Raw genomic sequence first — 25933 nt, 5'->3', positions numbered from 1 at the left:
TATTTACTAAGTTTTTTTTAAAAGTATTATTGTCCTATTTTTCTAAACTTTTCTTAGGCATTTTCATAGTTAGACTTTGAATTTTTGTTTAAAAATTTATGTGCTATCTTTTCATGATTTTAGGGTGTTGCTCACAAATTTTCAGCTCATTTGGATATCGTTTGAGTATAGTTGTAGTTTTACCCCTAGTTTTACCCCCTTTTTACCCGTGGTGCTTGTTTGAGAAATACATGATTTGCTGCATATAGTGCATGACTAGGGGAAATCCAGGTGATTTACAACCCTTTGATCCTGAAATAGATAGAACCTTTCATAGATTAGTTAGGCATAGTGTGCATCTTGATCATTTTGAGCATTCTGAGTATTCTGAGCATTCGGTGCATTCTGAGCATTCTGTTGCTGGTGATTCTGAACATTCTGATTTTGAGCATTTGGATGCTAATTTTCATACTAAGAACATGGCTCAATCTCCACCCCGTGAGAGGACTCTTAGGGAGATGGCTGCACCTAACTTCACTTATGAAAGCTTGTGCATTCAATATCCTAATGAGGATGTTCCATATGTTCTCAAGACTGGACTAATACATTTGCTGCCCAAGTTTCATGGTCTTACAGGTGAAGATCCTCATAAGCATCTTAAGGAGTTCCATATTGTCTGTTCCACCATGAAACCCCCTGATGTTCAGGAAAATCATATCTTTCTAAAGGCTTTTCCTTATTCTCTGGAGGCAGTGGCGAAAGATTGGCTGTACTACCTTGCTCCCAGGTCCATTACCAGCTGGGATGACCTTAAGAGGGAGTTCTTGGAGAAATTCTTCCCTACATCTAGGACCACTGCCATCAAAAAAGACATTTCAGGCATCAGGCAACATAGTGGAGAGAGCTTGTATAAGTATTGGGAAAGATTCAAGAAATTATGTGCAAGCTGTCCTCACCACCAGATTTCTGAGCAACTCCTTTTGCAATATTTCTATGAGGGACTTAGTAACATGGAGAGGAGTATGATTGATGCTACCAGTGGTGGAGCTCTTGGTGATATGACTCCTGTTGAGGCTAGGAATCTAATTGAGAAGATGGCTTCCAACTCCCAACAATTCAGTGCAAGAAATGATGCTATTGTCCTTAGAGGAGTCCATGATGTGGCCACAGATTCATATTCATCTGCTGAAAATAAGAAGCTTGAGGGAAAACTTGATGCCTTGGTCAACCTAGTAACTTAGCTTGCCATAAATCAGAAATCTGCATCTGCACCTGTTACTGTTGCAAGAGTCTGTGGTCTATGTTCTTTTGCTGATCACCATACAAATCTCTGTCCTTCTTTGCAGCAATCTGGAGTCAATGAGCAACCTGAAGCCTATGCTGCAAACATTTATAATAGATCCCCTCAGTAGAAAAATCAACAACAACAGATTAATTATGATCTTTCAAGCAATAGATACACTCTAGGTTGGAGGAATCATCCAAATCTGAGATGGGCAAATCCTCCACAACAACAACAACAACAACAACAACAACAACAGCCTGTCCTTCCCTTCTAGAATGATGCTGGTACAAGCAGGCCATATGTTCCTCCTCCAATGCAGCAGCAACAACAAAGACAACAAGCAACTAAGGCCCCTTCTCAACCTTCCTTAGAGGAGTTAGTGAGGCAAATGACCATCCAGAATATGCAATTTCAGCAAGAGACAAGAGCCTCCATTCAGAGTCTAACAAATCAGATGGGGCAGATGGCTACTCAGTCCCAAAATTCTGACAAATTGTCTTCACAAACTGTGCAGAATCCGAAAAATGTGAGTGCCATCACCTTGAGGTCTGGCAAGCAAATTGAAGTGCCTCCACCAGTAGCAGCACCTGCACCTGAACCTGTCAAGCTTCATTCTACACCTGAAAAAGAGGATGAGCTAGCTGCACAAAAGAGAAAGCTTCCTGATCATGAGGGAGCTAACAAAAATTTTCATGCAGGTGGACTTTCTTCGAGTAGTTCTGACTTGCAGCAGCCTCCTATCCCTCTTCCATTTCCACCTAGAGCAATTCCAAACAAAAAGATGGAAGAAGTTGATAAGGAGATCTTGGAGACCTTCAAGAAAGTAGAGGTGAACATACCTCTGCTAGATGCCATCAAGCAAATTCCAAGATATGTCAAGTTTCTAAAGGAGCTGTGCACCCACAAAAGGAGGCTCAAGGGCAATGAAAGGATTAGCATGGGCAGAAATGTGTCAGCATTGATAGGTAAATCTGTTCCTCACATTCCTGAGAAATGTAAGGACCCAGGTACTTTCTATATAGCTTGCATTATTGGGAACATCAAATTTGAGAATGCCAGGCTAGATCTAGGAGCATCAGTTAGTGTCATGCCTCTGTCCATTTTCAATTCTTTATCTCTTAGACATTTGAAATCTACGGGTGTGGTGATTCAATTGGCAAATAGAAGTGTTGATCACCCCACAGGTTTCATAGAGGATGTGTTGGTTCGTGTTGGTGAACTTATTTTTCTTGCTGATTTTTATGTTCTTGATATGGGAGAGGGATTTTCCCATGGTTCAGTTCCAATTATTTTAGGCAGGCCATTTATGAAAACAACTCGAACCAAGATAGATGTTTATGCTGGCACATTGTCTATGGAATTTGGTGATATTGTTGTTCATTTTAACATTCTTGATGCCATGAAACATCCATTTGAGGATCATTCTGTTTTTCGTGCTGAGATACTTCATCAGATTGTTGATGATTATATATTTGATTTTGATTCTCTTCATGGTAGGAAACATCCATTTTTATCTGATCTGCATACTTTTCATTCCTCATGCATTGAATCTGAATCTGAGTTTGAATTTGATCCTGTATTTGATTTTTATGCTGAGAGTAAATTTGAATTTGAGTCTGGTTCTGATTTTCTGGGTGTTGTACCTCTTGATGTTGATTTTTTAGAGTCAGAATGCACTAACCATGTTGCAAGAAGTACATATACTTCTGACTTGCTTTATGAGGTACAGGCCGAGGAACCCTCCTCTTCTTCTCCTACCCTGGTTCATCCCACTGTTCAGCTACCACCCACACCAGAGTTGAAGCCCTTACTAGTAAACCTCAAATATGCTTACTTGGAGGACAAGGAAAAATTTCCAGTGATCATCTCTGCCTCCCTTGCTGTTGAGCAAGAGGAGAAGTTGTTGCTAGTACTCAAGAAGCACAAGAAAGCCATTGGATGGACTTTAGCAGACATTCCTGGTATTAGCCCATCTACCTGCATGAATAGGATACTTTTAGAGGATGGAGCTAAGCCAGTGAGGCAGCCACAACAGCGACTCAACCCCATCATTCTAGATGTGGTGAAAAAGGAGGTGACCAAGCTCTTGCAAGCTGGAATCATCTACCCCATTTCTGACAGCCAGTGAGTGAGTCTAGTCCAAGTGGTTCCTAAGAAGACATGCATAACAGTGATCAAGAATGAGAGGGATGAGCTTACCCCCACAAGAGTGCAAAACAACAGGCGAGTTTGCATTGATTATAGGAGGTTGAACCATGCAACCAGAAAAAATCATTTTCCCTTGCCATTCATTGATCAAATGCTTGAGCGCTTGGCAGGTAAGTCTCATTAATATTTTCTTAATGGTTTTTCTGGTTATTTACAAATTCATATTACTCCTGAGGATCAAGAAAAAACCATATTCATCTGTCCCTTTGGCACTTTTGCCTATAGAAGGATGCCCTGTGACCTATGCAACACCCTTGGTACCTTCCAGCGATGTATGCTTAGCATTTTCAGTGACTTTTTAGAGAGTTTCATAGAGGTGTTTATGGATTATTTTACTATTTATGGATCCTCTTTTGATGCATGTTTGGATAGTCTAGATAGAGTTCTTAATAGATGCATTGAAACTAACCTTGTTCTGAATTTTGTAAAATGTTACTTCATGGTAGAACAAGGTATAGTTTTAAGGCTTATCATTTCCAGTAGGGGCATAGAGGTAGACCCTGCAAAGATAGTTGTTATTTCACAATTGCCTTACCCCTCTTGCGTGCGAGAGGTTCATTCTTTTCTTGGCCATGCAGGGTTTTATAGGCGCTTTATCAAGGACTTTAGCAAAGTGGCCCTTCCACTATTCAATCTGCTGCAAAATGAGGTGGAGTTTGATTTTGATGACCGGTGCAAAGAGGCTTTTGATTGCCTCAAGCGTACGTTGACTACCACCCCTATCATTCAGGCACCTGATTGGACAGCCCCATTTGAGCTGATGTGCGATGCATCCAATTATGCATTGGGGGCTATCCTTGCTCAAAAGATTGACAAGCTGCCTCAGGTGATCTACTATGCTTCCAGAACTTTGGATGCTGCCCAAGCAAATTACACTACCACATAGAAGGAGCTATTAGCGATAGTTTTTCCTCTTGAGAAATTTCATTCATATTTGCTTGGTACTCGTGTTATTGTTTATACAGACCATGCAACTCTGAAGTATCTATTGAAGAAGGATGAATCAAAGCCTAAATTGATCAAGTGGATGCTTTGGCTCTAAGAGTTTGATTTGGAGATCCGTGATCGGGGCGGTGCATAGAACCTCGTGGTTGACCACCTGAGTAGGATTGAGCATGCGTATGAGGACTCACCCATTCGGGATGATTTTCTGGATGACCATTTGTACATTCTGTATAATATTTCTGATTCCTTCCCCACTCCTTGGTTTACTAATATTGTGAATTATTTGGTTGCTTCTGTTTTTCCTCCCTTAGCATCTAAAGCTCAAACTGATAAAATTAAGAGTGATGCTAAGCATTATATTTGGGATGACCCCTATTTGTGGAAGTTTTGCAGTGACCAGGTTATTAGGAGATGCATTCCAGACAATGAGATTGACTCGGTCCTGCAATTCTGTCATTCTTCCGCACCAGGTGGTCATCTTGGCATACAAAGGACAACTCGCAAGGTGCTTGACTGCGGTTTCTATTGGCCTACCATCTTCATGGATGCATGGAGAATCTGTAGCACTTGTGAGCCTTGTCAGAGAGCAGGTGGCTCACTTTCATGGAGACAACAAATGCCTCAACAACCCTTGTTGTTCTGTGAGGTGTTTAATGTCTGGGGTATAGACTTTATGGGGCCTTTCCCTATCTCTTTTGGTTTTGTTTATATTCTCCTTGATGTTGATTATGTTTCAAAATGGGTGGAAGCCAAAGCCACCAGAACTAACGATGCTAAGGTTGTTGTGGATTTTGTTATATCTAATCTATTTTGCAAGTTTGGAGTCCCTAGAGCCATTTTTAGTGATCAAGGCACCCATTATTTGTAATAGATCCATGTATGCCTTGCTCAAAAAGTATGGGGTCGTGCACAAAATTTCCACACCTTACCACCCCCAAACTAATGGGCAGGCTGAGATTTCAAACAGGGAGATAAAAAGGATCTTGGAGAAGATTGTGCAACCAAACAAAAAGGATTGGAGCACCAAGCTGGATGATGCTCTTTGGGCGCATAAGACTTCCTATAAAGCACCCATAGGAATGTCTCCTTATCGGGTTGTCTTTGGTAAGGCATGTCATCTTCCTATAAAGATAGAGCATAGAGCCTACTGGGCTGTAATGACCTGTAACTTCTCTATTGATCAAGCTAGAGAGGAAAGGAAGTCGCAACTAAGTGAGCTAGATGAGATCCGTTTAGAAGCCTATGAGAATTCCAAATTCTACAAGGAGAAGACCAATAAGTTCCATGACAGCTTGATAGCTAAGAAGGACTTCGTGGTTAGACAAAAAGTTTTATTGTATAACTCTAGGCTCAGACTCATGAGTGGTAAGTTGAGGTCAAAGTGGATTGGTCCTTTTGTGGTGACTAATGTTTTTCCTTATGGTACAGTTGAGATCAAAAGTGAATCCACAGATAAGAGCTTCAAGGTCAATGGACACCGGCTGAAACCATTCCTCATAAATCCCTCCTTGGTGGATGTAGTGGTGGAAGAGACCTCCTTACTTCACCCTACTTCTCTTCCACCATGACTTAGGGAGTTTTCTTTTTCTGTCTCCTTCTTTACTTTTAATGCACTTGTCCAAATTTATTGATTGTTCTGATTGCTCTTGATCTTATGATTGTGCTACATTGAGGATAATGTGTTGTTTAACTGTGGGGGGGGGGGGGGGATTGTTTTGTTCTTTGTTTGGGGTTTTCTAGGTTAATTTTGTTATTATGGTTTTATGTTTTGTGTACAACATTGTATGTTTCTCTTTGAATTCTTGGTTATGTACAGGTAATGGGTAATTGTTTTTGAAATAGGAGTTTCTTGGCATTTTGTGAATTGAAATCCTTGTTTTTCTCTACATGTCAAGTTAGTTTTGAAAGGTTGAATTGGAAGTGATAGATTTACCCTTGGTGAGATTTTGAGCCATCATCATCTATTTTATTCGATGTGTTTTGCCCCATTGATTGCTTGCACAATAGCCTTGGCTTGACTCTTGTTGATACTTCTTGGTTCACATGCATGTTGGGAGATGATTTAGGCATTTTGTTCTTATAAGCCTCTAGCCAAATGAGCCTACCTTGAATTAATTCCTTTGATAGCCCCTTTGAGCCTATGTTCCCCTTTCTTTGTTTTGAAGCTCATTACAAGCCTTAAGTGAAAAACCATGATCTCACCCTACCCTTAAGGAATTTTGGAGCTTTGGAATTGCTTTGGGAATAAGTGTGTGTGTGTGGGGGGGGGGGGGGGGGATGTTTCATTGGAAAAAATGTTTTTTTTTTGCCCTGCTTGAAGAAGTATTTTTGCCATGCTTGAAGGATATACATATATTGGCCAAATGTTGCTTTATTTTTCAAAAATTCAAAAAGCTTTCAAATGCTATTGTTCAACAAAAAAAAAAAGAAAAAAGAGAAAAACAGAAAAAGAATGAAGTTGAATAAATGAGGTATTGTTTTGAGGACTTGGATTGGTTTGAGGACTTGGTTGATTTTGTTTATATTGGAGGTTTTGGGTTTATTTTTATGCTTAATTTTTAAAAACCATAATAACAAAATTAACCTAGAAAGACTTTTTGATATTGGACTGGTTTGAGGACTTGGTTTGAGGACTTGCTTAATTTCTACTTATTCCCCATTGCTCCTCTATTCCTTTGGGTTTTAGCTACCTATCACATACTTTCCTCTACCTTGTCCCTGGCCCCATGACAACCTTATGTGGTGTTTGTGGTGTTTGGTTGTCAATTTTAGAGTCTTGCCAAGTCTATGTGGTGTTTTTTTTCATGGGTGCTCTGAGAGTAAACAGTAGCCTAGACACTTGAGAGATAGAGTGCATATCTTGTGAGGCTTTATCACTTTTCATTCAATTCTTGAGCTGATTGACTACCTTGCCATGTTTGAGGTACTTGGATGATTTTCATGACTGTCTTGATTCTTTAACTCTTTACGATTTGAATGTTGCCCATTCCTTGAGATTCATTGAGAAATATGTAAATGTTTTTATGTTTGTTTGTCTCTCTTTAATGTCTCTGGATTTGTTCCTTGCTATGCTTTTTGATTTTGCCCAGGAGTGCAAAAGGCTAAGTGTGGGGGAATTAGATGTGTCATTATTTTCTCCTATTTCTTACCCCTTTCTGTCACCATTTTAATTACTGATTAGCCTTAATTGTCAAATTAATTATGCAGTTTTATCATTTGGGCCTACTTGACTAATTCTGTGTTTTTAATTTAATTTCAGGAGAATTATAAGCAATTGGTCTTGGATCCAGAATTGGGCTGAACCGGCTTGGACTTGAAGAGAGTAGACAATTTTATTTGTCATCTAGTTTTATTTTATTTCGTTTTTGGGCTGTATTTTTGTAATTGGGCAACCAAACCTTATTGGGTCCAAAAATCATATTTGTAAGCTTTGGGGCCTAGTGACCTTTATTGAGCCCAGCTGCTAGGGTTTAAAGGGTGGTCCGGTTACTGTTCATGTAGAGGGAATGTAGGGTTTCATTTTTAGTTTTCGGTGTTACTATTCACGCGCATGGTATTGTTGACGTAGCAACTCCGTTTTTGTTTTATGCTTTTAATTCCAATTTCATTTTCTGCTTTTAATTCCAGTTTCATTTTCATTTCTATCTTCTAATTTCAATTCGTTTTCTGCCTTTGATTTGCTTTTCGTTTTTGCTGTTAATGGAAGGTTGAATCTCTAGTATTGTTTTCTCTTGAGGATTAAGCATAGCTCTCTTTGAGGTTTTGTTATTAATATTAAATTTTGATCAGTTTGCCCCTTCACCAATTATTCTGTATTTGTTGCTGATATTAATCCATGCATGCTTAATGCTTGATTAATTGTCTCTGTGCTTAATTAACATTCATGCTTAATGGACATGTGAGAGGGATTAATTGGTGTATGTGTTGCTTAATCACATAATGACAACCTTGTGTTAATTTTCGCTTAGTAAATTAATTTCGGGTTGGATTAAGTGGTTGAACTGATTAGGGATAAATTCTCGTAACCTAGGATAAGAGACTTGCTTTTGAATCAAGGGGAAACAACATGTTTTAGTTCTGTTATTTTTTTAATTCAAGTTTGCTTGCTGTTGAAATTACAAAAACAAACAACCCCCCCATTCGTTATTGTTTTATTATTATATGTTATGAACGTTTGTTTGATCATTGCTCACTGGGAGACGACCTAGGATCACTTCCTAGATACTGCATTTTAATGTTTATTTGATTCGGATACGACTCCGATCATTATTCCTCAAGTAAAGGAGTTGTTGGATGAGGGTTTGGTTCGTAAGAGCTTAAATCCTTGTGCTTTGTTGGTGCCCAAAATAGGTATTATTAGGCACCAAATCCTTAAAATAGGTGGTATGATGAATGTGTTGAGTGGTGCAACCCTCTTTTGTAAAATGACTCATGCATCTAAAATCTTCATGATTCGTGTACATTGGAATGCATTATGTAGGTTTGTTCTTATTTTTGGTTTTAATACAAACCTAGGTGCTCATATGGGACATCTTAGGTTTGTCGTACTTTTTTGTAGGAATAATCAACATGAAAATAAAGAAAAAGGTATGTTTTATTCCATTACTTTCCTTAACTTTTTAAATAGTGATCAAGGGGTTCCCACAGATCCTAAGAGAATAAAGGTCATTCCTGAGTGACCTACTCCACCAAGTATAAGCAAAATTTGAGGCTTCCATGACTTAACAAACTTTTACAAAAGGTTTGTCCCATATTTTTCTATACTTGTAGCACCACTCATTGAGCTAGTGAGGAACCATGTTTTCTCATGGGAGGATGCCCAGGAAATGGGTTTTTAGACCTTACCTTACTCCAACATATCAAACACCACTAATATATATGTTTTTATTCTTTTTACAGGTGTTGAGGGAAGGAGCCCAGAGTATCAAGAACCTCAGGATTTGAGGTCAAATCCCTTCCAAGGGGGAGGGGATGATGCAATCCTACCCCCAAAGGGTATTGGATAGAAGATTCCAAGAGGATTGGGCTAGAGCTGCTAAAGTAGGCCCTAGGGTTCTCATGAACCTCAGGGTAGAATTGTGAGCCCATGGGCTAAGGTTGGGTCCACTCTTTTTTGTAAATATTAGAATAGGTTTTTCCTTCTTTTGGGCCTTGTATTTTGGCCATTCTATTAGTAAAGGTTTTAGCCTTTGGCATATTCTTGTGGCACATTCCTTTTCCATGTGCTAAAGTCACACCTTCCATTCTCGTGGCATCTAAAAGGAATATGCTAAGATGCCTTTGGCATATTTGTTAGTCGTCTTTTACGACTAATTTTTGTATAGAAAAGTTTCCAAAATGTAATTAAATCTCCCAATTTATGGTTATTTTTTGGTAGGATTGTAAATATTTCTAGTTTAGTTTTCATATGTACTCAGTAGAAGTCTTCCTATTGAATTTAATGTAAATTTCACTTCAATTTCAGGTAAAAAGGAGAAAATTATGAAGGTTCAAAAAGTGTTGTCTCGCTAAGCCTGAACCATGCGCTTAGCGAGACCAAACCACTAAGCGAGACAGCAGTGGATTAGCACATGAGGATAAGCCTGAAGAGAGTTCTTCCACGCCAACACGCGCTTAGTGCGTACGCAGCTCACTAAGCGAGGCGGTTGTCTCTTCTGCGCTAAGCGCAAGATTGGCGTTAAGCCAAATATCACTTACTCGTGCTAAGCGCAAAAATGGTGCTAAGCGCGCCTTCGAGGTTAAAAAGCCCTTTTTAAGCCTGATTTTCACAGAAAAAAAGAGAGCGTGACGACGTGAAAGAGGTCTGAATTGATTGCGAATTGTATGCAGAGAACAGAGGAAAAGCTGAGCAAGGAAGCAAAGGTCCTAACTTTTAGGAAGATTCTAGGTTTTAGAGTTATTTTCTAGGTTCTTAGAGGTGGACGAGACATCCCCACTGCTTTGTAATCTGGTATTTTCTTTGAAACCCTTCTCTTATTTGTGAAAGCTGCTCCCTTGTAATGGAGGGCTAAAATCCTTTGTTGAGAATTTCTACTGAGTACTTGATGTAAATATTTTTATTATCTATTAGAGGTTATTTTCATGTGTTCAATGTTTCTATCTAAGCTTATTGTATGCATACTTGTGGTTTGATCACCCATTGGTGTATGCTGTTAGGAACTTTAGCATTCCTTCTTCTTAGAGCTTCGAGCCATTCTTTTCTATGCTGCAGAGCCTGCATCAGGGCCAGCTCCTGATCATGCAGAGCTTGCAGAATGTGGTCCACCAGTGGCCGATTATGAGCATGGAAGAATTTATTCAACAAGTGGCCTGGCCAGGAGTCCAGCCTTCTTCTTTGGGAGGGGGTGAGGCCTGCGCAGCCCAGGAGGCTCAACAGGATCAGCAGGAGGACATTCCAGAGGCCACAGAGCCTACACGTCTTGAGCCATTCACTTTAGAGTCTGATCCAGTTGTTGTATAGGTTCAGGAGGATGTTACAGCATCTGAGCCCTCTCCATCAGAGCCCTTTATTTTTTACGCTGATCTAGTTATATCTCCTCAGCCTGAGCCATCTGCACCAGTGCCAAACTTGCCTCTTTCTCAGGATCCATCATCTGCACCAGCACTGGACCTGAATGAGCATGCACAAGATCATTTACAGGATCATGATTTTTATTTCCCTGCTTTTTGAACAGTTTTATTATTATCTCGTCTTTAGTACATTTGATAATTTAGATTTATGTTTATGTTTCAGCTTTTAAATTTCAGTTTATAGTTTTTATTTGGTTGATAGCTTGTACAAAGCTTAAGTGAATAATGTACTTTTATTATCCAGTGGTTGATGCTTTGTTTTGAAATTCAGTGATCAATTGTATGATGTGAGTGAACTGAAATGTGCAGATCATATGCCTTGAATGAGCATGCGGTTATTAGAAGAGAAAGAACATGGAATTAGGATTATGACTAAAAATGTTAGTTGGTTTGTCAGGTTGATTCTTAAGGAATGTATTAGTCGCAACCCGGTGAGAGTGTGATCTTTAATTGTGAGAGAGCGACTAGCAGTACATAATGGTTTTTGCATGAATCTCTGAGTATGAAATGAATACATGAGTTTGAAGTGGATGAAGGCCATGTTTTGATTGAAGATAGCCACTTAGCTAAAAAGCTTACCTTGTGCATGATTGATTTATCCCTTGCACCCATTTTGAGCTGAAAGTATGATTGTTTGATTGAACCTTGACCTTGTATAGTTGATCTCCTTTTACCTTGTCTTAGGTTGTAGGAGAGCATCATTCATAAAATGAAATTTTGGTTCAAAGCAAATTTTCCTAAATTTGGGGGAATTATGGGGTGAAAGCTTGTAATGGCAAGAAAAGAGCAACACACACAGTCATCTAATAAGCAGCAAGTATAAAAAAAACTGTAAGTATAAAATAAAAGTGTGTGTGTGTTGCTAATTAAGAAAAAGAAAAGCTAAGTGCGGAAAAGCAAGTAATAGAGCTAGAATAAAAAGAAAAAGGTTGATCTAAGGATGAATGCTCTCCTAGAACCTAAGCTTTTGCATCCTAGAAAAATCATGAATTGTTTGCAGCCCAGCCTCGTTACAAGCCTAGAAAAGTCCTTCGGGTTCAGTTTGTGTGTTCTTGACTGTATGATATGAGATGAAGTGCAAAGATTGAGACTTATGTTGGTTGTTGATTGATATATAACCTAAACACTTGTGCTTGAGTGAAACAGTGACCGTGAGGCTTTGGGTGATGATCCTTCCTTGATATCTGTCATTCTTACTAGCTTATTTCAGCTGTGTTTCTTAATAATCATGTTCATATCTTTGAAAAGCTGCATGTCTTGTGAGAAGCTGTTGATTGAAGCATTGATTGCCATTCATGTCATGTGATTGAATTCTTTGGAACAAACATTGTTTTTGAATAACCACTATGAGCTTGTCACTTGAGGACAAGTGATCTGTTCTTTCTTTGCTTGAGGACAAGCAAAACTGTAAATTTGTGGGAGTTTTTTAGTCTTCTTTTATGACTAATTTTTGTATAGAAAAGTTTCCAAAATGTAAATAAATCTCCCAATTTATGGTTATTTCTTGGTAGGATTATAAATATTTCTAGTTTAGTTTTCATTTGTGCTCAGTAGAAGACTTCCTATTGAATTTAATTTAAATTTCACTTCAATTTCAGGTAAAAAGGAGAAAATTATGAAGGTTCAAAAAGTGTTGTCTCGCTAAGCCTAAACCATGCGCTTAGCGAGACCAAACCGCTAAGCGAGACAGCAGTGGCTTAACGCATGAGGATAAGCCTAAAGAGAGTTCTTCAACGCCAACACGCGCTTAGCGCGTATGCAGCACGCTAAGCGAGGCAGTTGTCTCTTTTGCTCTAAGCACAAGATTGGCACTAAGCCAAATATCACTTACTTGCGCTAAGCGTGCCTTCGAGGTCATAAAGCCCTTTTTAAGCCTGATTTGCACATAAAAAATGAGATGGGGCTGAATAGCCAGTCGTCAGAGCTTGAGGAGTGAAATACACAGAGGCAAAGAACAGAGCAAAAGAGCCAAGTTTTGATCTTTTAGGAGGATTTGTGAGTTTTTGAGTGATTGTGAGGTTCCTAGAGGTGGAGGAGACATCCCCACTCCTTTGTAAGCAAGCAATTTCTCTTATTTCCTCTTCTTCATTGTAAAAGGAGCTTCCTTGCTATGGAAGGCTAAACCCTCAGTTGGGGATTCTTGCTGAGTAATTGATGTAAACTCTTTCCCTATCTAATTAAGGTTGTTTTATGTGTTCATTGTTTCTATCAGTACTTTATTATTGCATGCTTGTGGCTTAATCACCCATATATATGTACTGTTAGGGGCTTTAGCATTGAAAGGTGTATTGTCTCCTTAGAACTTGATAGAGCAGGATTAGGTTACCGCATGTTTGGACACGGAGTGCGGTAATTTAGTTTTTATTATCCTGTGATCATAAAGCTGTTCAATTAAGCTAAGTTCAACAAGAGACATCTACGAATGAAGTTTAATTAGAATTAGGCTAAACTCACAAGACATCGGTGTTTAGTACTTGAGCCTTCAACATAGAACACAGAAACATCTTTAATTAGAGAAACATCCTTAATTGCATCAATTTGCTCAGTAAGAGGACCCAACGCCTTTAGATATCTATTTTCACACTTATTTGCTCATGTTTATTGCTTTGTAATTAGGATAGAACATACTTTTACTTTCATTCACAATCATGATTTCTGTTTGCAAATGCCTGCTTATTGAACAAACCTTTACCAAATGAACAAGTTCCCTGAGTTCGATACTCGGTTCACACCGTTTTAATTATTTACTTGACGACCCGGTGCACTTGCTGGTAGATTTCGCATCCACACAAACAAGTAGTATTCCTAGGGGTGGAAACAAGTATTCTTGGAATATGCTAAGATGCCTTTGGCATATTCTTAGAATATGCTAAGATGCCTTTGACATATCCTTGGAATATTCCTCTTAGATTCACATGAAATGAAAATGAAATTCACAATTAGTTAGTGACCTAGGCTATAAATAGAAACATGTGTAACACTTGTCACAACTTTGATGAATGAGAGTCTTGTGAGACATAACTCAAAGTTCAACTTCTCTCCCTCTTTTCTTCCTTCAATTTCGTGCTTCCCCTCTCTCTTTCTCTCTCTCTTTCTTTCTTTTCCTCCATTGAAGCATCCTCTCCAAGCTTCTTATCCAAGGCACATTCTTGGTGGCAAAGCTCCTTCTTCCATGGTTTATTCCCTAGTGGATGGCGCCTCCTCTCACCTCTTATCCTTTATCTTCCGCTGCATCTCCATGGTGGAAAATCACTATTGAAGGACCTCATTGAAGCTTAAAGATCCAACCTCCATAGAAGCTCCACAAGCAAGCTTCCATCACCAAGCGAGCTAGATGCTATCTTGAGTGAATTTAGGGTTAGAAATCTTCATGAAAAGACCATTTTGCCCTCCTTTTAGCTTTGTTTCTAGATCTAGCAAACAACCATCAAAACCTACAAAATCATGGACGAATCTTTCATATTTAAATAACAATATTAGTATATGTACAATATATAGTTACAACTAGTTTTAAGGGTAGTTTATAAGAAAACTATTACAATTAAAGGATATGTGCTAACAATTTAATCCCAAAAATAACTGAAATTTGGCACTTATCAACTCCCCCCAACCTAGAATCTTGCTTGTCCACAAGCAAAGTAAAGAAAAATTAAAAATTAAAAATAGTATAAGTATGCTTCAAAAAATTATGAACATGCTTTATAAAGAATCAATCCCCAAACTGATCAAAACAACATTTTTCTAAATGCAACAATGAGAAATGAAAGCACAAAGATGGAATTCACAGAACTAAAAATAAGATTAAGATCATTTCACATTTTGTTTCTAAAGAGCATAAGAGGAAACACTAGATGCATTCAAACAAAGGAAAACCTCATCAAAGGTGTACAATTCTCACATAAGCAAGTGTTTCATCTTAATTCCAATCACTAATATGTCATAAATCAATTTTGCAAGTCATTTCCCATCAAATCAAAGATAATGTGCATAATCATAATGGATCAATAGGTCTTTTTAAGGTTGGGTCTAGTTTTGAAGGAAATCTTGGTTTTTCTGGATATTCAAACATACCTTGAGAATAGGAGAGCAGACATAAAAATCTAGCTAGTAACTTAAACGAACTATTAGTTCCTATCCTTTTTCATTTCAACCAAGTTATCACTTCTTTCTATTCAGATATTTACAACAACTCTGTACATGATTCAGAAATTTATTTATCCATAAAGAGCTTGTTTTTTCTTTTTCTTTTCTCTTTTTGTTCTTTTCTTTTCTGATAAATATTTAATTTTCTTTAACACCCGTAAAAACAGAGTATCACATTACATTAGCCACCAAATGATAGAAATTCCCATAAAAAACACCCTTGCTCTCCTAACCTATGGTAAGGTAGAAAATTTTTATCCTAGGTTAGTGTTCCAAAAATATCAAGTGTTTGGCTCAAAGGGCTTGCAAATGGCAAAAATATTATATATTGGGATAAATGTTGGGCCAGGGGCTTAAAATGTAAGGAAAGAAAGAATGCCTAGATCATAACCATGAATCATATGTTATGGCAAATAGAAATTCATGCAAAATCAACTGTAAAACATATCAAGGACACTCAATGTAAAATCTGTGGTTGCATATAGTTACTAAAGCTTAAGGTTGGTTTCCATATTCAAATCAAATCAGTGTTTCAAAAGTTGTTCTTATATCAAGTCCATGCAAAAATATTTGGGTTCATTTGGTTTTTGGGAAAACCCTTCATTGTTTTTCATTCTCAAATGTTTTCAAAAGAAATCCTTTTGTTGTGTTCTGATCCAAAAATAAGTTTCAAAAATACTGGTTGTTGATTCTTTCCAAAACATGTTATGTTCAAGAAAAATTTTCTATTTAAGTCCCAAAAAAGTTATGATCTATAACTATACTAACAGAATATCAAAGCACATGCAAATTAATCAAAATAAACTCGCATAAGTAAATAAGGTAATAAAGTGTTGAATTTTAATACAAAATGATAAATTAACATAAAGACAAGTTCATGAGTTTTTGAAGATCATGATTGAGGAGCTCAATCTCCTTCAACGAAATAATCAACAAGTTCTACCATGTCTTCATCCTCCTCTTGAAAAATAGGCCTGTCCCCAGGCCATGCAATGATAGCTCTAACAAAACAAATTCGAAATTCAAAAACACAATTCATGAATAAAGACTCAAAAGTAAGTTTCAAACAAATAAGACATAAGATCAAAGTAACACAAATTAAGACAAAGTTTAAAAACACTGGGTTGCCTCCCAGGAGCGCTTCTTTAACGTCTTTATAGTTGGACGTCTTTGTTGTGGTTCAAGCCTCTTGCAGCTGGACAACAATGATTATCATCTTGAAATCTCCACCTAGGTAGTGTTTGATTCTGCTGCCATTCACGGTCCATGTCCTTTTGGTGGTTGGGTCCTCCAATATCACTGCTCCATGTGGCATAGCTTCTTGGATGATGAATGGTCCAGACCACTTGGATTTCAGCTTACCTAGAAACAATCTTAATCGAGAATTAAATAACAATGCCTGTTGACCAGGCTGAAAATTCCTTTTTGGTAGCTTCTTGTCATGATAGATTTTTACTTTTTGCTTATAAAGCTTGGAATTCTCATATGTAGAAGCAAAGCTTATGGTGAATCAAGAATGATTCAAAGATGTTTTGATGATAACAAAAGATGATGACAAAGGTGATGACTAAAAGCTCAAAGGTCAATCAAAGAATGAGTTCAAAATGTTCAAGATGGAATCAAGAACAATTCAAGACTCAAGAGGAAAAGTTGAAGAACACTTCAAGATTCAAGACAAAAGTTGAATTCAAGAATCAAGATTCAAGGATCAAGCTTCAAGAATCAAGATCAAGATTCAAGATTCAAGATTCAAGAATCAAGAGAAGACTTAATCAAGATAAGTATGAAAAGGATTTTTCAAAAACTGAGTAGCACATGGATTTTTCACAAAACATGTTTACCAAAGAGTTTTTACTCTCTGGTAATCGATTACCAGATTGTTGTAATCGATTACCAGTAGCAAAATGTTTTTGAAAAAGTTTTCAAATTGAATTTACAACGTTCCAATTAATTTCAAAAAGCTATAATCGATTACAATGTTTTGGTAATCGATTACCAGTGTCTTTGAACATTGAAATTCAAATTCAAATGTGAAGAGTCACATCCTTTCACATAAAAGCCTTGTGTAATCGATTACACTGATTTGGTAATCGATTACCAGTGATTGTTTCTGAATAAATCAAAAGATGTAACTCTTCAAATGGTTTTTGACTTTTTCAAATTGGTTTTTAATTTTTTCTAAAAGTCATAACTCTTCTAATGGTTGTCTTGACCAGACATGAAGAGTCTATAAAAGCAAGGCTTTATTTTGCATTTCAACTATCTTAAACACCTTTCCAATCAATCTATTACAATTCTTTACAAGCCTTGAATCTCTTTGAACTTCTTCTTCTTCTTCTTCTTCTTCTTCTTTGTACCAAAAGCTTTCCAAAGTTTTCTGGTTTTCTAAACCTTCAAAACTTGTGTTATTCATCTTTCCATTCTCTTCTCTCTTTGCCAAAAAGAATTCGCCAAGGACTAACCGCCTAAATTATTTTTGTGTCTCTCTTCTCCCTTTTCCAAAAGAACAAAGGACTAACTGCCTGAATTCTTTTGTGTCTCCCTTCTACCTTGTCAAAGAATTCAAAATGACACAGTCTGAGAATTCTTTTGATTCTTCCCTTTCCCTAATACAAAAGTGTTCAAAGGACTAACCGCCTGAGAATTCTTTTGTATCCCCATTCACAAAGTATCAAAGGTTTAACAGCCTGAGATCTTTGTCTTAACACATTGGAGGGTACATCCTTTGTGGTACAAGTAGAGGGTACATCTACTTGGGTTTGACTGAGAACAAGAGAGGGTACATCTCTTGTGGATTAGTTCTAGTGGAGGGTACATCCACTAGGGTTTCAAAGAGAACAAGGGAGGGTATATCCCTTGTGGATCTTTGCTTGTAAAAGGATTTTTACAAGGTTGAAAGAAATTTCAAGGACCGTAGGTCGCTTGGGGACTGGATGTAGGCACGGGTTGTTGCCGAACCAGTATAAAAACTCTTTGCTTTCTGTTAAGTTTCTCTTCTACTCCTCATTCTCTTAACAATTTAGTAAAAGCCTTAGAAGAGTAATTTTTTAATTAGTAAAGGTTTAGGAATAATTAATTCAACCCCCCCTTCTTAATTATTATGAGGCCACTCGATCCAACATCATAAGCTTGAACCCTCAGTTCCTTTAATTCATGGAGTTAGAGCTTCCTATGTTCACCAGTTGTATTTGAGTTGAAGTTTAGAAATTTTAATGCCCAAAAAGCTTTATGTTCCAACTCAACAGGTAGGTGACAAGATTTTCCATAGACCAACTAGAAAGGAGTAAGTCTTGTGGGGGCTTTGTATGTTGTTTTGTACAAAGCTTCATCTAGCTTTAGGGACTAATCCTTCCTTGATTGAGGAACTATTTTTTCTAGAATTTTCTTAACTTCCCTGTTAGAAACTTCAGCTTACCCATTGGTCTGAGGGTGGTAAGGTGAGGCTACCTTGTGTTTGACACTGTAGTGTTGGAGGACTTTTGTTAGTTGGGCATTACAAAAATGAGTTCCTCTGTCACTTATTAGTACCTCGGGTGTGCCAAACCTTGAAAAGATATTCTTTTTTAGGAAGCGAATAACGGTTTTTGCATCTGCATGTTGTACCGCTACTGCTTCCACCCATTTTGTTACATAGTCCACAACCAGTAAAATATATTCATGTGAGTAAGATGAAGGAAATGGACCTATGAAATCTATCCCCCAGCAGTCAAAAAGCTTTGACTTCCATAATACTTTGTAGTGGCATTTCGTTCCTTTTGAAGAGTTTATTTGTTCTTTGACATTTGTCACACATCTGGACGTATTTACGAGCATTTTTGCACAAGGTAGGCCAATAAAAAACAGATTGGAGAACCTTGACATCAGTCCCCTCTCCATTATAATAGCCTCCATAAGGTGAACTATGACAATGCCACAGTATGCTTCTTGCCTCCTCTTGAGTCCTCTTGAGTTACACACCTTCATAGTAGATTGTCTGCTCCAATTTTAAATAGATAAGGATCATCCCACACAAAATGTTTAGCATCCTTGAAAAATTTCTTCTTTTGGTGCCAGGTTAGATCATCAGGGATACTTAATTTTTCTCGCACAAAACGTTTGATTCATATTTTTAGGCAAATAAAATTAAGTATCCGAGGCAATGTTGTTAGTCGGTGAGAGTTATCTTCATAAGCAACTATTTCCTCAAGCTTCATATTTTCATCTATAAGAATAGTCTGCAACTTAGCTTTTGATTTAGCAACATACAATGACATGAGTATAACTCTATGCACTGTTGTAGATTGTATCCTTTCCTACTCCTCAAGCTTAACTCTTCTTACTTAAACCTTAGTGTAGCTATGACAGACTCAAGAACCACTTCTTCAGGCACAAACTCACCATCAATGTCCATCATGGTGGCGTCTTCAACAACCTTTCTCTACACTTCCTCAACAAATAAGGTCTTTAGAGATTCCATAACAACATCTTCTAGAATTTCTTTAGATACCCTCCTTGCTAAGGTTGCAAATCTTGCATCTTCTGCTAACTTCTTCTTATGCTCTTCACTAGACAGAGCCTCACCGGACGTTATGATACCTTCTTCCATCTCATAGGCTTCCTTTATTTTTATCGTCTAATCAAGTTTGGCCTTCTTCTTGGAGGTGACTAATGACTTCTCCTTAGCCTTAGCTAAGGCAACAACTTCTTTCTGACTCACAGAGGGAGAATTATGAGGAGGAAGGGTCAAAGAGGGTTAAAGCCGTGGTTTGGGGATCTCAAGAATCTCAACATCAGATTATTGATCCTTGGGAGGTAATGTTAGTGCAGGCTGGGGTGATACAAGAGTCCTATGTGTAGATTCTTATGGTTTAGGAGGTGAGAGCGGTGTAGGTTGAGGTTGAGGGTGTTTGGTTTTGATGGTTTGATGTTTGGGTTCAAGTGTAGATTTAGGTTCAAACTTAGAGTCTAGAGCCTTCCTTTTTTGGGTTGTTCTAGGATCTGAAGGCTTGGGGTCTAAGGGAGGTTATTTCTTATGTTTATTGGCTTGGTCAGAAGGTGGTGGAGATGGGCCTTTTCATTTGATGGGAAGTTTGGATCTGGATTGGCTAGGCTTAGTCTAAGGAGTTGACTTAGGTTTGGGTTTGGGGTGGGCTTGCTCCCCATGTGTCTATTTAGATGCAAATCCAAATTCAAGATTATTAGAGTGATCTCGAGTGCCCATCATCTGACAAACCACCAAATATGGCTATTCCCTTGGCTCCTTCTTGACCATGCACTTGATATGCTTCTGAGCATATTTTGGGAATTTATTAGTAATCCCCATGTTCACAAAGGTTACCCTTTTCAGCTGATGCTCTAGCAGATGGTTCCATCTCAAACACATCTATTCCAACGTTTCTCATTATCTGAGTGAGCAAAATTCCAAACAGAGCATGATTCTTCTTGTCTTTAGGGTTGAACTTTTCCTTGAATGCTTGCAACAAATTAAAAAAATGACAAGCAGGTTCACCTTTTCTCCCACCATTACCTTGTACATACAAAATTTGTCCTTGTAGCTGAGATAATCTCTTGACCCAAGTCTAGGTATCACCATGTGAAAAAAGAAACTGTGGATAAGTCTACATATGTAGTTTAGGCTTGCAGTCCTCAAGAAGCTGATGATGATCTTCCTATCATGCAAGAGAAATGTTGTGTAAAAACAAGTAGAGAATGCGTTGGTCTTCCTAATAGGTTCCTGATGCTAAAACGGATGTTCTCTATCTAACAATGCTCATGTATTCCTATGTTCTCTCCTAGATTGCTAGACCCCGATTCCTCATGATAGCCTAGCCAAATCCTGATCAAGCCTCGTCCGCAAATTCCTCTTGTAAGACTAAACTCAACCAGGACCGCATTAAGACACACACAAAAAACTAAGTTCTTGTACCCCGATTCCTCGTGGCAGTACAACAACTTAGCCCCGTACTATCAAGGACTTTAGAATCAGACCAGTTTCCACTGTTGAATGACCCTAACAAAGCATGCATCTACGTGATCAAGGTAAAGGCATACAGGAATGAAAAGCAGATAGCACAGAGAACACACAAAACATCATTACATAGATAGAAATATATTTACATCAGGTACCTACAGGGAAGATCCAACAGAGGATTTAGCTTTCCATAGTCCGGAAACCTCCTTTACAACACAGAGAAGAGCAGGATGAAAGATTGCAAAAATACAAGTGGTGAGGATGTCTCCTCCACCTCTAGGATCTCACAATCACTCACAAACTCATCTCAAGCTCTCAGAATGGCTTCCGCTTCAAGCTCTCGCCTCTACAGATCTTCACACAACAAAATCTCTCAGAACTCTTTGGAACTTGGACCTTTCTCTCTCTAGAACTTCCTACACATTCAAAAGCTTTAACCCAAGGCTAGACTCTTGTGCATGTAGTGGCTTTTCAAGAAAAAAATGCCAAACTCCCACAAAAAATTTGATTTCAAGCTTAAATAGGTGGGTTGGTCTGTGCTCGTGCGCTTAGCACAAATCTGAATCGCCTAGTGCGCATAAGTGGATTTTGGCTTAGCGCGCCTCTCTCGCTTAGCGGATGAGTTGAAGTGGTGCGCTTGATGACCTCGAGTGGTGCGCTCAGCGAACCTGACTGCTCATCTTCTTCTGGATTCTTCCTCGCGCTTAGCCACTGAGTGTCACGCTTAGCGAATGCTCGCTAAGCCAACAGATTGGCTTAGCGAGAAGGTGAAAACAACATTTTTCCAATTTGCCTAATTAACTTGAAATTGAGAGAAATTGATTATTAAACACACAAAACAAAAGTATAAATTATCTATTACCTATATTTAACAGAAAGTACTTATAATATTACATAACAACTATAAATTGGAGAAGTTTGATACAATATACACAAGTTTTATACACAAAAGTTAGTCGTTTTCACCGACTAACAACTCCCCCGAATTTACAATTTTGCTTGTCCTTAAGCAAAAGAGAACAACTCACTTGTCCTTAAGTGGTAAAACATGCAGTGTTTATGTACAAAGGTGTATGCATCAAAATGACTGATTGCACGTTGAGAAAGATGAAGCAATGTGTACCTATCACTTGTTTTCACAGAATATGCAGCTAGACAAAGAGGAGAACAAAATGTGAACTATACACTTAGATGAAGTTAATCATAAGACAAACATCAAGGAAAGTAGCTCAAACCACAGTCTCACGGCTATTGTTTCACTCAAGCACAAGTGTTTAAGTTATTCATTGATAACAACTAATGGGAGGTCCAATCTTTGCATTTCATCTCATGCCATCAAGTCAGAAATGTATAAATAGAATCAAAAGGACTTTCTCAGGCTTGTAGTGAGGTTTGGCTACAAAAATTCATTGGTTTTTCTAGGATTCAAAGGTTTAGATTCTAAGAGAGCACAAGTCCTAGACTTATCCCAATGATCTTTTCTTGTATCATACAAGTAGCCTTCTCACTATTTTTTTTTCTTCTCTTAAGTCACTTTTGACCTTATTGAAACAGCCTCACTTAGCCACAAGTACTTATCAAGAGGATGAATATTCATCCTCTACAGGTTATATTGCTTAGCGCAGTGCACACGCTTAGCGAATTCTTTTGAAGAATACACTACTATTAGTACACTTGCTCAACGTGACATGTGCGCTCAGTGAGTTCTTTCGAGACATTCAATAAGCATTGATAATCTCGCTCAGCGAGGCTAGTGAACTCAGCGAGGTCGTTGCATTTTCTATAAAGACAGCAGGAAAAACAGTGTATCATCTTCTAAAAGAGGAGCCTCTAATAAGAAAATCACACATGCAAAGTTCCCACACATTTTACAACAACCAACCTATACATATACCTAAACTTTAACTACTTCTAAACATATTACAATTCTATAATTCCTACAGCTAATTTTAAAGGTCGTCTAACCTAAGGTTGAACAAAATAACAAAGAAAAAGATCATATGGAACTTACTTGAATCGTTGATGCAGTAGACCAAATGCAGATGCTGGATTAGACGAGGGAAGGAGAAAGAGATAAAAGTGTTTATGCAGAAAAAAAATTCTCCAACTGTTCCTTACACTCAACACTTGTCAAAGTACTGAAGCTACACTTAACCAAGTGCTTTTCGACGCTCCCGCTGAGCGAAGCATTCGCTCAGCGGGAGAGTCGTTTGGTTTCTCAAGGCCAGTTTCTTAGCAGAGCTTGCACTTAGCCAAGCTCTCTCTCTCTTTTTTTTATACTTAGCTTAGCACGCGAATTCTACTGCTTAGCGAGATCTACAGATCAGAAAACTTGCAAGTCTCGCTAAGCCAAGATCTGGGCCCGCTTAGCCGAAATCATGTATTTTATGTGCAGTGGAGCTAGCGCTGAGCGGTTAAGAGATCTGCTTAGCGCGCATACTTCCGCAAGCGATTGAGCTCAGCGACCATGAATGGCGCTAAGCTGCATCAAATCCAGTTTAAACCGCAAGAATATCTGCTTTGCCAGCAGATTAAGCGCCAAGCTCCATGACCCTTAATTCTGGTCGCAATGAATTGTGCTTGGCGACACTAGGTCTCGCTTAGCCAAGGGAAGCCATCACTCAGCGATCAGTCTGTCGCTTAGCTGAAATCAACTCGAATTGATTTTGGCTTAGCTAACCTTGGCTAGCTTAGTGGAATTAATCAGCCTCAGATGCCAGGGTTGTGCGCTAAGCACTTGAAACTTGTGGCTTAGCGCATGAATAATTATGCGCTTAGCGAGAAACAGGCGCTTGGCGAAAGGACTAATCTTAAAAAAAGATTTTCTAAGTTTTAAACTTAGTCCTTTCCCAAGAAATTGAAACCCTTAATTTTACCATTCAAAGGGAGGCTGATATGCTCCAATGTTCAGATTATACAACAAGTTCCCAATGATCAAATGCATGAAAAACCAAAAATAACACAAATTGAAACTGGGTTGCCTCCCAGGGAGCGCTTCTTTAATGTCATTAGCTTGTCGCTTTTACCTCACTGGGCGATCTTATGTTTTGGTTCTCACCTTCAAAACCTCTTGACCTTCTCCCATTACTTGCAAGCAAACATTGTGTTCTAGAGCAGGCTTATTTTCAACAAACAAGTCAAAATCAATTTTCTGGTCTTCAAAACCTAACTCTAGCTTCCTCTTCCCCATGTCAACTATGCAGCTTGCGGTCAACATGAACGGCCTCCCCAAGATTATAGGGATGTCAGTATCTTCATAGATATCCATGACCACAAAGTCTACTGCGAAGATAAAATGCTTGACCCTGACCAATACATCTTCAATTACTCCGTAGGGCCTGGTAATGGAGCGATCAACTAATTGTAGAGTCATTCGAGTGGGCATAATCTCCAACTCTCCTAATCTTCTGCACATGGAGAGTGGCATCAAATTAATGTTGGCTCCCAGATCAATCAGAGCCTTTCCCACATTGACTTCTCCTATTGAACAAGGAATAGTTACACTCCCAGGATCTTTATGCTTAGGTGGAAGAATCTTTTGGATCACAACACTACAATTTCCTTCCACTATGATGTTTTCCTGATGAATGTACTTGTGCCTCCTTGTCAACATATCTTTCAAAAATTTGGAGTAGAGTGGCATCTGCTGCAGAGCTTCACCAAAGGGCATGGTTATTTCCAGTTTCCTGAAAATATCCAAAAATCTTGCCAAATGACGATCTTTTTCTTTCTTGGAAGGTACCATAGGATATGGTATTTTCCACACCTTTGTCCACAGCCTTTCCACTTCTACTCTTCTCTAAAATCTTATTTTTTTTTCTTCTTTTTCATTTTTCTCATTTTCTATTTCTTTTTCTTGGTTCTCCATCTTTTATTCTGGACCATTATTTTCTTCCCTTTTTCCTGATTCTCTTTACCCTTCACATCATTTTCCTTAACCTCAACACTTATCTTTTCACCCATTTGCTCCTTGTACACCACACTCTCTTCATCCTCAGCTTCCACAAAATTTTTACTCCTAGTCATCACAACCTTGCATTCCTCCTTAGGATTATTTTTCGTATTTGCTCCAAAACTGTTGGATGACTTGTCAGCTATCTGCTTGGCCAGTTGTCCCACCTAGACCTCAAGGTTCTTTAGTGCTGACTCAGTACTTTTATGATTTGACATCGTTACCTACAAAAAATGAGTCAAGGTTTCTTCCAACTTAGTCATCCTCTAAAAGATGTTAGGCCCTTGTTGAATTGGCCTGTTTGAGGATCCACCCTGGTCTTTATTGAACTGGTTTCCAGGGTGTGTCCTCCACTGTCCTTGCTGATTATAAGGACCTTGTTGGAAGCCTAAAAATCCTCCTTGAGTATACCCTTGCCTCTACTGATTCCCCATGAAATGAATTTCTTGAGTGTTTTCTTTAGTGGAGATGCATTGGCCTGACTCATGAGCTTCACCATAAATGGTACAACATGTGACCTGCAAAACAGAAGAATGTGTAGGTTGCCCAATCGACAGTTTAGTTGGCAGCTTACCAAGTGTTTCCGTTAGGATCTCAAGTTGCTTAGATAACAACTTGTTCTGTGCCAACAAAGCATCGTGTGATGTTAGCTCCAATAGGCTTTTCTTTGTGGGTTGATGGGTTCTGTCCCTCAGAATGAGATGATCACTGGCTGGCATGTTCTCTATGAGCTCAGTGGCTTCATCCGGGGTTTTCATCTTTATTTTTCCCCCAGCAGAAGCATCTAGTAATTGCTTGGTTTGTGGTCTCAGCCCATCTATGAACATATTCAGTTGGATTGGCTCGGAGAATCCATGGGTGGGAGTTCTTCTCATTAAGTCTCTGAATGTCTCCAACGCCT

The 25933-nt window shown here is 38.5% G+C and overlaps 1 non-coding gene across 1 annotated transcript; it reads right to left on the bottom strand.

Annotated features, from left to right (window-relative positions):
- Positions 1 to 836: 836 nt before the first annotated feature.
- Positions 837 to 943, bottom strand: LOC113002453 (small nucleolar RNA R71). Its single transcript, XR_003268015.1, has one exon. It is a non-coding gene; the product is annotated as a small nucleolar RNA R71 (small nucleolar RNA).
- Between the last annotated feature and the right edge of the window lie 24990 nt (positions 944 to 25933).

The sequence above is a fragment of the Glycine max genome, chromosome 8 (genome assembly GCF_000004515.6).
Source record: "Glycine max cultivar Williams 82 chromosome 8, Glycine_max_v4.0, whole genome shotgun sequence".
Taxonomy (NCBI): Eukaryota; Viridiplantae; Streptophyta; class Magnoliopsida; order Fabales; family Fabaceae; genus Glycine; species Glycine max.
This window is presented reverse-complemented; position numbering and strand designations above follow the sequence as displayed.